The 10,136-nt window shown below is 32.5% G+C and overlaps 1 non-coding gene across 1 annotated transcript; it reads left to right on the top strand.

The window, feature by feature from the left end:
- The first annotated feature begins 1,910 nt into the window (after positions 1-1,910).
- Trnat-ugu lies at positions 1,911-1,983 on the top strand. Its single transcript has one exon. It is a non-coding gene; the product is annotated as a tRNA-Thr (tRNA).
- Positions 1,984-10,136: the final 8,153 nt, after the last annotated feature.

Genomic DNA, 10,136 nt, shown 5'->3' with positions numbered 1-10,136 from the left:
CTTTTTATATGTATGATTTTGTATTAGTTAACGAAGTGTGAATAAATAAATGTTAAATATTTTCGGAATTGTTTAGATTTTAAATTTAATAACAGTAAATAGGTAAATATTATCAAATATATTTGCTTTTAAATAGATCTGATATGATATAATAGATAATGTAATCATAATCAAATAGCATATCTGCACGACATTATGTGTGGCAGAATATGCGAAGTTTGGGTTGAACTACCGTAACATTTTTGTACCAAATTCATCCAAATAAATAATATATTGAATATCCGGATTAAGACTTCATGTTTGATGCAATGTTTTTAAACTAACAAATCACCTTTTTATAGATAGATATAGTTTTAACTAAAAGTCTCACACGAACATCTGTTATATTTATTAATAATGAATAGGTCTTTAAGAATATACAGATCAACAGACTTTGGTTATTCCAACATCTTGTGACAAATTATCCAATAGCTCGTAGGCCAATTATCCCTCAGGAAACGCAGAATATTGATTCTAGCACTCAGCACAACGACCCGTAAGTAGCACATATGTTCCATTAAATAATCCCAACCGACATCACAATAATTTATAACCCCTAATTAATCAGATGACGTCAGCAAATCGAATCACATTCGCAAACGAATAAAAGATACAAATTAAAAATATTCAAAACGCACCAACTGTGTGAATTCGTTACGGTATTAAATTTATTATAGTCTTTAATGCCTTAGTAATAAGATCGAGAATCGATCCCTTTAAGTGTATGTAAATATTTTAGTTGAATGTTTAATTAGCTGAAATTAGACAGCTTTGTGTTGCTTACGCGCTATTTGCAAAACATATTTCATTAAAATTACTTTAATGCCTATTCATGAAATAATTTTTAAGTTTAATTCCATTCCGTGACGTCAGCGACTTGATCCTATTCTATTATGTGCTGCCCACTGAAAGAAAGAGCGAACCAATTCTTAAAAGGCCGGCAACGCACTTGCGAGCCTTCTGGTAAGTTGAGTGTACATGATATCGGTTAACATCAGGTTTGCCTTCTGTTACATAAAAAAAAAAGATTTATTTAATTGTGATTTACGGGAGTCATACTTCTAGCTTATTCTTGACTCTGTCTTAATCTTCAACAGAGCTCTAACAAACAAAATAACTACAACACAAATGTATTAGGTCAATCATTGCTTTCTCCCTTATAACGTCCCTACTCTAGGAACTTTACGCAGTTGCCCGGGAGACTTAAATCTTTGACTTGTTCTCGCGTTGTAGGGCTAACATACTTAGACCTGCTCGGAAGCGTAAATACTCAAATTCTAATAATATCATATAAATACCAAGGGGTCAAACAGATAAGCTTTATTGAAAGTAGGTTAACAACCCTACATATATAAAGTACAGTTCAAATCTCTGTGGTGCTACCAGAGGGGCTTTAGCTCAGTTTGTTTTTCGAATAAAGTCCAAACAAACACCAATTAGACACTAATCTGTTTATCAGAGGCCACGCGCCTGGCGTACTCAGCACCGGAAGGCAATGCGAGGCAATCGAAATAATAAGATCGTATAATGTGTATATACGAGGCTAAATAATATAATTAGTAGGTATATAATACATATAAATCATTAGCGAAATATGTATATGATTTAATATAGGTGGATACGATGAATTGAAAATCTCTAGTCGATTTTTTAGGCATTATCACATTATAATTGTCAAAATTACCTATACATACAAGAAATGTTATTAAATACGAGTTAGAATCAGCAGAAAACCCAACAACGATCCATCAGTTGTCATCAAATTTTGTATGTAATCAGTAATTTAAAATATTAAACAGAAAAATATTTTTTTACTATATTATTATTACTTATTTTAGATTAATTACCACTATTTCGCTATTTCTCATATCGCCTCCATAGCTCAGGGGTTAGAGCACTGGTCTTGTAAACCAGGGGTCGAGAGTTCAAATCTCTCTGGAGGCATTAATAAACTGAATTTTTATTTTTATTTTTTAATGTTGAAGTTTTTGGGCATTTTACAAAATTTCATATTTTTCAACACCGAATTAAAAGTTTTCCTTAAAAATAATGTTTTATTCTTATTCAACGAGGTTTATTCTCTTACTTAATGTTTCCCCAATTCCATAAAACCGCAAAAAATCAACCGTTTATTTGAAGGGTTCTTTGAAAACCAATAGTTATTTATTGGTATGGGCGTGGCGAGGAATTTTATTTAGCGTTAAATTTATTGTAGAAGATATAAAAATGTATAATATGAGGAAAGCGTGGCAAATGGGGACAGATGCGACACGCGAGACTTTTATATGAATGCGAATTGATATTTTATTGATGCATTTTGTGTTAAATTATGGTTTTTGTGTCTATTCTGTGAGATTGGAATTTGTCCATGTTTTTATAGCGAATAATATATTAATAAATATTATATAATAAATATAAGACACATATTTTATGAAATGATTAAGTGAGGATATATGTATCTATTTATCGTAGAAATTTTTGATTTCAATATAGTATACTAAACTAAATCTGTTTATGAATAATGAAAAATATTTCTAACTTTTTTTTTTTTTTACGGTTATATTTATTTATTTATTTACTTTAAGACTAAGTATGTATTTTAGTTGGTTCAAGTTCTATCTACGCCTTTAGCACTGTTTATAAATTGTACAAACAATTATTTCAATATAATAAACGTACTTAAGTTTCATAAATAGCATACATTTAACGATCTACACATTCACAACCATTCACCGTTCCTAATTCGTTCGCTCCATTCAAGTAGCTCTTCACTCACAATGGCGACAATATGTCTGACAATTCAAAAAATACGGAGGCATGCATGAAATTCCATCACACAATACTTTATAACTATAATACGATAACACCGTGTCATTTTAAACCATTTTTCGTTAACAATACTTTAGTATATTCTTGAATTTCGCGAAGATTACCACATCTTATGACCAGGTAATAAGGTTCATTTGTGAAAGCGGCAGAGAATGGTATTTGCCGCCAAATGACTTAGTGAATGAATATGCGAATGAATGGAACGTGAAATGGTTATGCAATCGATTAGAGGGGGCGGTGCTCGGTTCATCTTTTGAAAATGTACTCGTGCAAAAAATTCGTAACAAAATATAGTAAACAATACAATTTTCAAGTCGATTTGTTCAGAAGAAATTTCATATTGATTTTCAGATTGAAAGTTTATTAAGGTATACATAAACTTAAAGAAAATAAAGTAAATATACCATCGAATTTTCTAGGTTGAAATGTTTTGTTTATCACTTATACTTTTATTACATATTAACAGACGAAGGGTTAGTATGGTTTGCTCCTATACTGTAAGAAATGGTATTTTTGTAAATATTTTAATCTCTAAATGTTGTGTGTGTTTTCTGTGTATGTATTGTTTTGTATGTGTCGTAAATGTGATGTGCCGTATTGGAGTAATCTGTAATAATAATAATAATAATAGCTTATTTTGTTAAATAAATTATGAATTATTTAGTGGCGGATTTACCAGCAGGCTGAGTAAACTGTAGCCAAAGGCGGCAGAATTTTTGGGTGGCTTTTGGGAATTTTCTGCATGACGGTTTTTTATATTTTATAGATAGAACTGTTTCCTGCAAAAAAATTTCACCTCTTACTTATCATTGTAAACTTCCATATTCTAGAGTACCAGTTCGCCTTCCAACCAATTATCAATGCCTGCGCCTTCAGCTCACACGTCTTTGTATGAGTGAAAAAAGCGTAATAGCAGATAAATATCCCTCTTCTCTCTTCCCTCTATCAACCCATACATGTCAGACGTACTGCAATGTTACGTGCAATTTCAACGAAATTGTTGGATTATTAAGGCTAATATAGCCTATACCTTGAAAATGTGTAAATCCGCCAGTGAAATTACAAGCATACAAAAAATAACCAAAGCACGAATCGTAACATGACTAAAAGACGCCGCTACTTAAATACGGTCATATTTTTACACTCCGACGCCTTTGTGTCACATACATTCATTCATAACATCTCCAATACAGCCTTTAATAAAGAAAATGAAGCTTTTAGCGATACTACGATATACTACTTGGGAATAAAGCATAAAATTGCATGCTTTAAACGCTTCTTGCAGAGAACATTATAGGATGAATTCTTTCATTTCGATGAAATGCTGCGATTTTCTTTAGTATTATGTTTTGTCGTTAAGAGTGAAAATCCTTTGTGCTCCATACATTTAAGCTCAAGTGTCATTGTTAAGATTATCAATGAATTCAAGTGAGCGTGACCAAGTTGCCATTAAGTATACTCAATAAGAACCGAAAGCTCATTTTTACCAGTGTATAAAGATTGTTATAGGCCCGAAGGAATTTTGTCTCACGGTAAATTTATTACGATATATACAGATACTAACTTGTAGGCTGCGATGTCTCGAAATCTTTTTCATATAACGATGTTAGTCCCCTGTGCCTAGAGGTTCGGTTTTTTATTGAATGTATATCACTTATTGTATATTACAAACAAGTTATTTTTTATAGAACCGGGGGCAAACAGGCAGTAGGCTCAAATATTCATCAGGTGAATAAGGTGATACCGCTCGCGGGTTCGTTGCCAGCCTTTTAATTAAATCCTCAAGTCGAATTGGTGGGCTGCTCCACATAGTGGTGCGGAAATACGATTTGACATAAAAAATTATGTCAAATCTCAAAATAATTCTTTATTCGTAACTTAATTATTACAAAGGGTTTTAATAAGTTAGGGTGACAGTTGACAGGAAAATTTTATATTTATGTATTTCTAATTTACACGTAAATGTGTTCATACAAACATTAGTATTCCAATGGGAAATTACGGAATATCAAATTTAAAAGCTATAAACGCTATCGTCATCGCTATAAAATTAATCCAACTTCCTATCATTTCCTCCCTCGCGACCGGAAATGACGTATGACGTCGATGCGTCCGCCACGCTACCGGAAGTATCGTCACACCAATTTATCAACCCATTCTATATTAACCGTCAACGAAAAACTACTATATTCGTTTTATTCCATTAAAACTGCAATTTGTGTTTTCATTTACTCTTATTAAGTTTCAAATTTTCCGCTCAATGGAGCAGGGAAGTGTTTATATTATGTTACTTAATTAATCTGACCACGATCGATTTAGACGCCATTCTATTCTCCGATAATGTTTAAACATATAGTCAAATCATTCATAGGTACTATGAGACGGTATTGCCACACTAAATATGTACATCCGTTGAGATTTATTACTTAACCAATACTATTTCTCTTGTGCGGAGCCGATTTGGTGCTTTCAACGTGCGATCCCCGTTCTGGGGTCGTAGGTTCGATCCCTGCACTAATGCACTTTTAACTGTGTGGGCTAAACACTTGCTCGTACGGTGAAGGAAATCATCGTGAGGAAACCGGCATGCCTTGGACCACGCCATTTGTATATACTTTATGGTTAAACACATACAAATATACCTCCCTATATATTTTCATAATAAATATCTAACTTCTAAATATGGTAGAAATTTCGAATTTTCTATGAAGCAAATCAATCAATGTCTTAAGTAACTCTTCGTCTCTCTGACTGCGGAAATCGATAACAAATCTTTTTTATATAACAAAAAAATAAACGGTCAGGGAACTCATCTAATGTTAAGTAATAATGCCGCCCATGGACACTCACATTGCCAGAAGGCAAATTAGGCCGTTGCTGGCCTTTTAAGAACTAGGACGCTCTTTTGTTGAAGAACCCTGAAACATTTGTTCTTATAGCCTGTACGGTTTGGAAATTATATATTTTAAATGTCAAATTTAAATGTTAGTCTTAATATAAAAACCGCACTTTTCTTGAACCGGCAGTAACAAAGGCACGGAAGGGTATTTGTGACCCTGCGAAATCACATTAACCCTTTGCAAGCTCCCGGATATTAGCCAGCCTGGGGATATTTTTGTAGGACTCAAAGCTCTTTATTTCACTCTTATTTGTTGCTTTTTGCATTACGTACTTTACCTTACAGTTTGGATACAATTGCTCAGGAATTTACAACAATTTTGCAATCGCTTCGAATAATCTATAATGTTAAATAAAATATTATGATCGTTTAACGTTTTATTTTTCTATCACAGTGATTATATTATAATTAGTATCCTTTTAAAAATACTTTTTTTTACTATTTTAATTATATTTTACGTTAGAATACGTAATATAATATATATTATATTAATAATAATAATAATAATAATAGCCTTTATTCAGATACATTTTACATTATATATTTTATATACATTTAATCAAATTTCCATTTTAATCCAATTCTGGTGCATCTGTGTGCCCTTTTTTGGCAAAGGCCTCCAAATCCCGCCATTCCTCTCTGCCATGTACCACCTGCCGTTTCTTTAATGTGGTCAATCCACCTTCTCAGTTGTCTCCCTCTTTTGCGTTTGCTGTACCTTGGGCAGCAGTTAAGCAGTTTTTTGCTCCACTTTTCTGTACCTCTTGCGATGTGTCCCAAATATATTATATTACAAATATTATATTACAGTGCAAATTTAAATCTACTGTAAAAATAAAGTAAGATTATCTAACCAAGACGTTAAACTTATAAAGCAACAAAATAAATTAATTTAATAATTTGAGATTAAAAAAAAGAAGGAGGAAATGCACTACATCATCCACTCCTGCTTGCTGCTTCCATAAAATAAAACATCTGTATAATGGCACAATTACACATAATTTATTTTCACATGTCATAATTTGCAGCCAAAATCTGACTTATTATTGATATGAGTATTTAAAATTACTCCTTAACGTCGACTTCAACAAACGTGCCAATTAAGTTATAAGGTATTTTGGGAAGTGATTCTTCAGCAAATCTAGAACCCCTCACCAGTTGCTGGTTATCACAACCAGTGGATGAAGCATTAATCAAAAGCAAATATGTTGGATGACTCGCATTTGCCGAGTGTGCGAAACGAATTGTGTTTTGGCGTGACATGTCTGGAATTTAATTTTCTTTGCCCCTCTGTAAAAAAGTTTTTAATCAATGTTCCACTATTATTACAGGGTAATGTGATATAGACCTGCTCTGCTATGCATGCGTTAATTTACGTCTATATAATTAACTAATAAATTGACAAAATCATTATACGTGAAAACTTTTTCACGACTACTAACTAAAACTAACTGTAGTTGAATGTTATTATACAAAAAAATTAAAACAAACAAAAGATCGAAGTACATACAAAATACTATATATATATAGACAGACATTAATCTGATTTGTAGTGCAATGGTCTCGTCAAAATTACGAACAGACATTTCAAATCATACCTAATTTAACAAGCGACGTTCCATTCCTGCGTATATAAGGATGTCTCTGCCACAAATTACTATCAAAGAGCAATGTATTGTTAAATTCTAATCGATCATTTTATATCATTAACCAATATATAACGGATGTCAAAAGCACCTAATGGTATCGACATGATATCCGACACGTGTCAAACTTCTAATGGGTAAAATAACCCTTTCATTGTTGAGTTGGGATGTTCTTCTAAATAAAGTAAATAAGAAAAGTTATCTCTCTCATTATATTCGACTAACGAACATCATTTAAACCGAAAATATCGTATAATTACTACTCAAAAAATCAACCTAGCTATCCGTAATATGGAGACTTCTTTGCAAACAAACACTCGCACACCATATCAAACACAGCTCAAACCCATATTTAAGCAAAACCAAAAGACGCACTTTCTTCGCCCAACGCTTTTTCTTTTGCCCTTTCTTAAACTTCCAAACATAACAAAATCATCAGAAATACTCAAAACTCACATAACATATATTTACTAAAAATCTCATTCAATAACTTGTTAACCTATTTTATGCTGATGCAAAATTTTTTTTATTTAGTTTTTATAGTAATTATAAAATTGTGTTATGTAGAAATCATAAAGTAATCCATATACATATAGTTTACATGTTAAAAGGAAAAGACTGGCTGCCAAAAACACAGGGAATCCTAAACAAAGATTTTTCTTTCCTTTCTTTCTTTCTACGTCTGTCGACTCTTAAACTTTGTGTCACCGAAAAACTTTCTTAATTATTATTGTTAGACAATGGAATTTATAAAAATAAAATACATCTTTACCTGGACTTGACGCCGTTTACAACCATTAAATGTAGTGTATATATTAGTTAGATGTAATACCCAAAACATACAGATAATAATTTAATTCAATTTAATTTGAATATAATTGATGATCTGCTAATGTATCAAAACCTAATCGTCAAACGATTATTATTAACCGATACAAACGCATAGCAATCCTTTATTAGCAATAATATATTATGCTAACTACTTGAGCTCATTATGAATACAACCGATCATTTCGTACTTGAGATATTCAAAAACAGTCAATAAATAAGCTGGGGCCTAAACAATAACCTTTAGAGTGAATGGAAACAATAACTGAACGACTGAACGAACAAAACAGTGAACGATTGAAATACCGCTAAATGTCACAAACGCAATTGTCAAGCGTTTCTTGTGTTGCACAAAGCCAAATACAGTTTGTGATTCGATTATGGTAAGGGTGCGATCTAGTACAAGGGACAAGCTGAACCGATTTGAGAAATAAATTTTTTGAGTTCCTCTTAATGATATAAACGAAACTAACAGGGATTATATTGTAGTGCTTAGTTAATTGAATTAGCGAATAAGTTTTAAATAGTATTAGATGAAAATGTTTTATAAAAGTTAGGAATCGCTCATAAATTGACTACGAGTACAAAATTTCTAGCAAACGCTACCTCATATAATTTAGACCACGGACATTGTCAACGATGTCAAACCAGTAAGCACACTTGATGTCAAGGCATTGATTAGTCCTGGGCAACTCTGGGAACCAGAGGCCTCTTGAACTTTGAGGAATTTGGGACCTTGTTGAGAGACCTTACAGCAAATCTTAGGCAAAAGGCACTTTTTTGAGTCTTTTTAGGACGTAGGCTTCCTCCATATTCTTCCACTACGCGCTGCCAGCTTCCTTGAAAATGTCATCAGTCCACCTATTCGGTTGACGAACCCGTGGTTTTCTGTTCTACCAAGGTCTTCAAGGACCCTGCGGGTCCTTCAAGGAGCTTTGTTGTCCATGCGCGATATGTGGCCTACCCTCCGCCACTTAGACGTTGCGACATTTAATTGATAAATAAGTGTTAATGTTGTCATATCATAAAATTTTAAAAGAACTTCCTGACATTATTTTTAACGTAACCCTTATTATTTTTGATATCTCATTTATGCCTTAACTAACGCAAAAAGGTTACAGAAAAATCGCAAATACGTAATTATTAAATTAGTCAGGAATACATTAAAATACCGTGCAACATATACGCCGTAAAGTTAATAAGTTGAGTTTAAATTACTTTTCCATCGAATTCACGCACGTGGCGAATAGCCGAGGGTTTGCTGATGTTATTACAACCCTTTATGGGGCTTAATTTGATACAGCATACGTTTTGAGTGCCAATTCAAAGCACTTAGTTTTACAATTAGATTATTTGGACTTAAAACAAAAGCTAGATAATTGTTTTACGAGGTGGAAATATATTTAAAAAAAATATATTTCTTAGTTTTATTCTTATATTTCAAAAAATATTTGTCGGTTGTAAGAGTAATTACTACATTACTTTTAATATTTACATTAATATTTCGAGTTGTTTTGCGAGAACGCTTTTCTATCGTTTAATTAAGTTTTGTGTTTACGTTAAGCAAGTACTATTGACAAACGCTTAATTACAATAATTATCCTACTCCATATTTTGTTCTATATTACTAAGCTTGTCTATAGTTCAATATCCGGTACAAATGCCTTCACTATAGAATAAAGGGCAAGAGTATTCACAAAACCCAAACAGCTTAGTTTAATCCAATTATAGGCACAAGTCAATTGAACTAAAATACATCGGTAATCTGATACTCGTAAACAAAACACAAAGAATAGCCAAGTCTCATTCATACCGTAGCAAAACCTTCAATGAACGTAAGAGGCATGAATGAGGACCCGCAGAGATGCTCAGACACCTCGGCGACATTCACAATA

Source organism: Pieris rapae, chromosome 3, assembly GCF_905147795.1.
Source record: "Pieris rapae chromosome 3, ilPieRapa1.1, whole genome shotgun sequence".
Taxonomy (NCBI): domain Eukaryota; kingdom Metazoa; phylum Arthropoda; class Insecta; order Lepidoptera; family Pieridae; genus Pieris; species Pieris rapae.
Note: the sequence above shows the minus strand (reverse complement) of the source record. Positions and strands in the feature narration are given on the sequence as shown.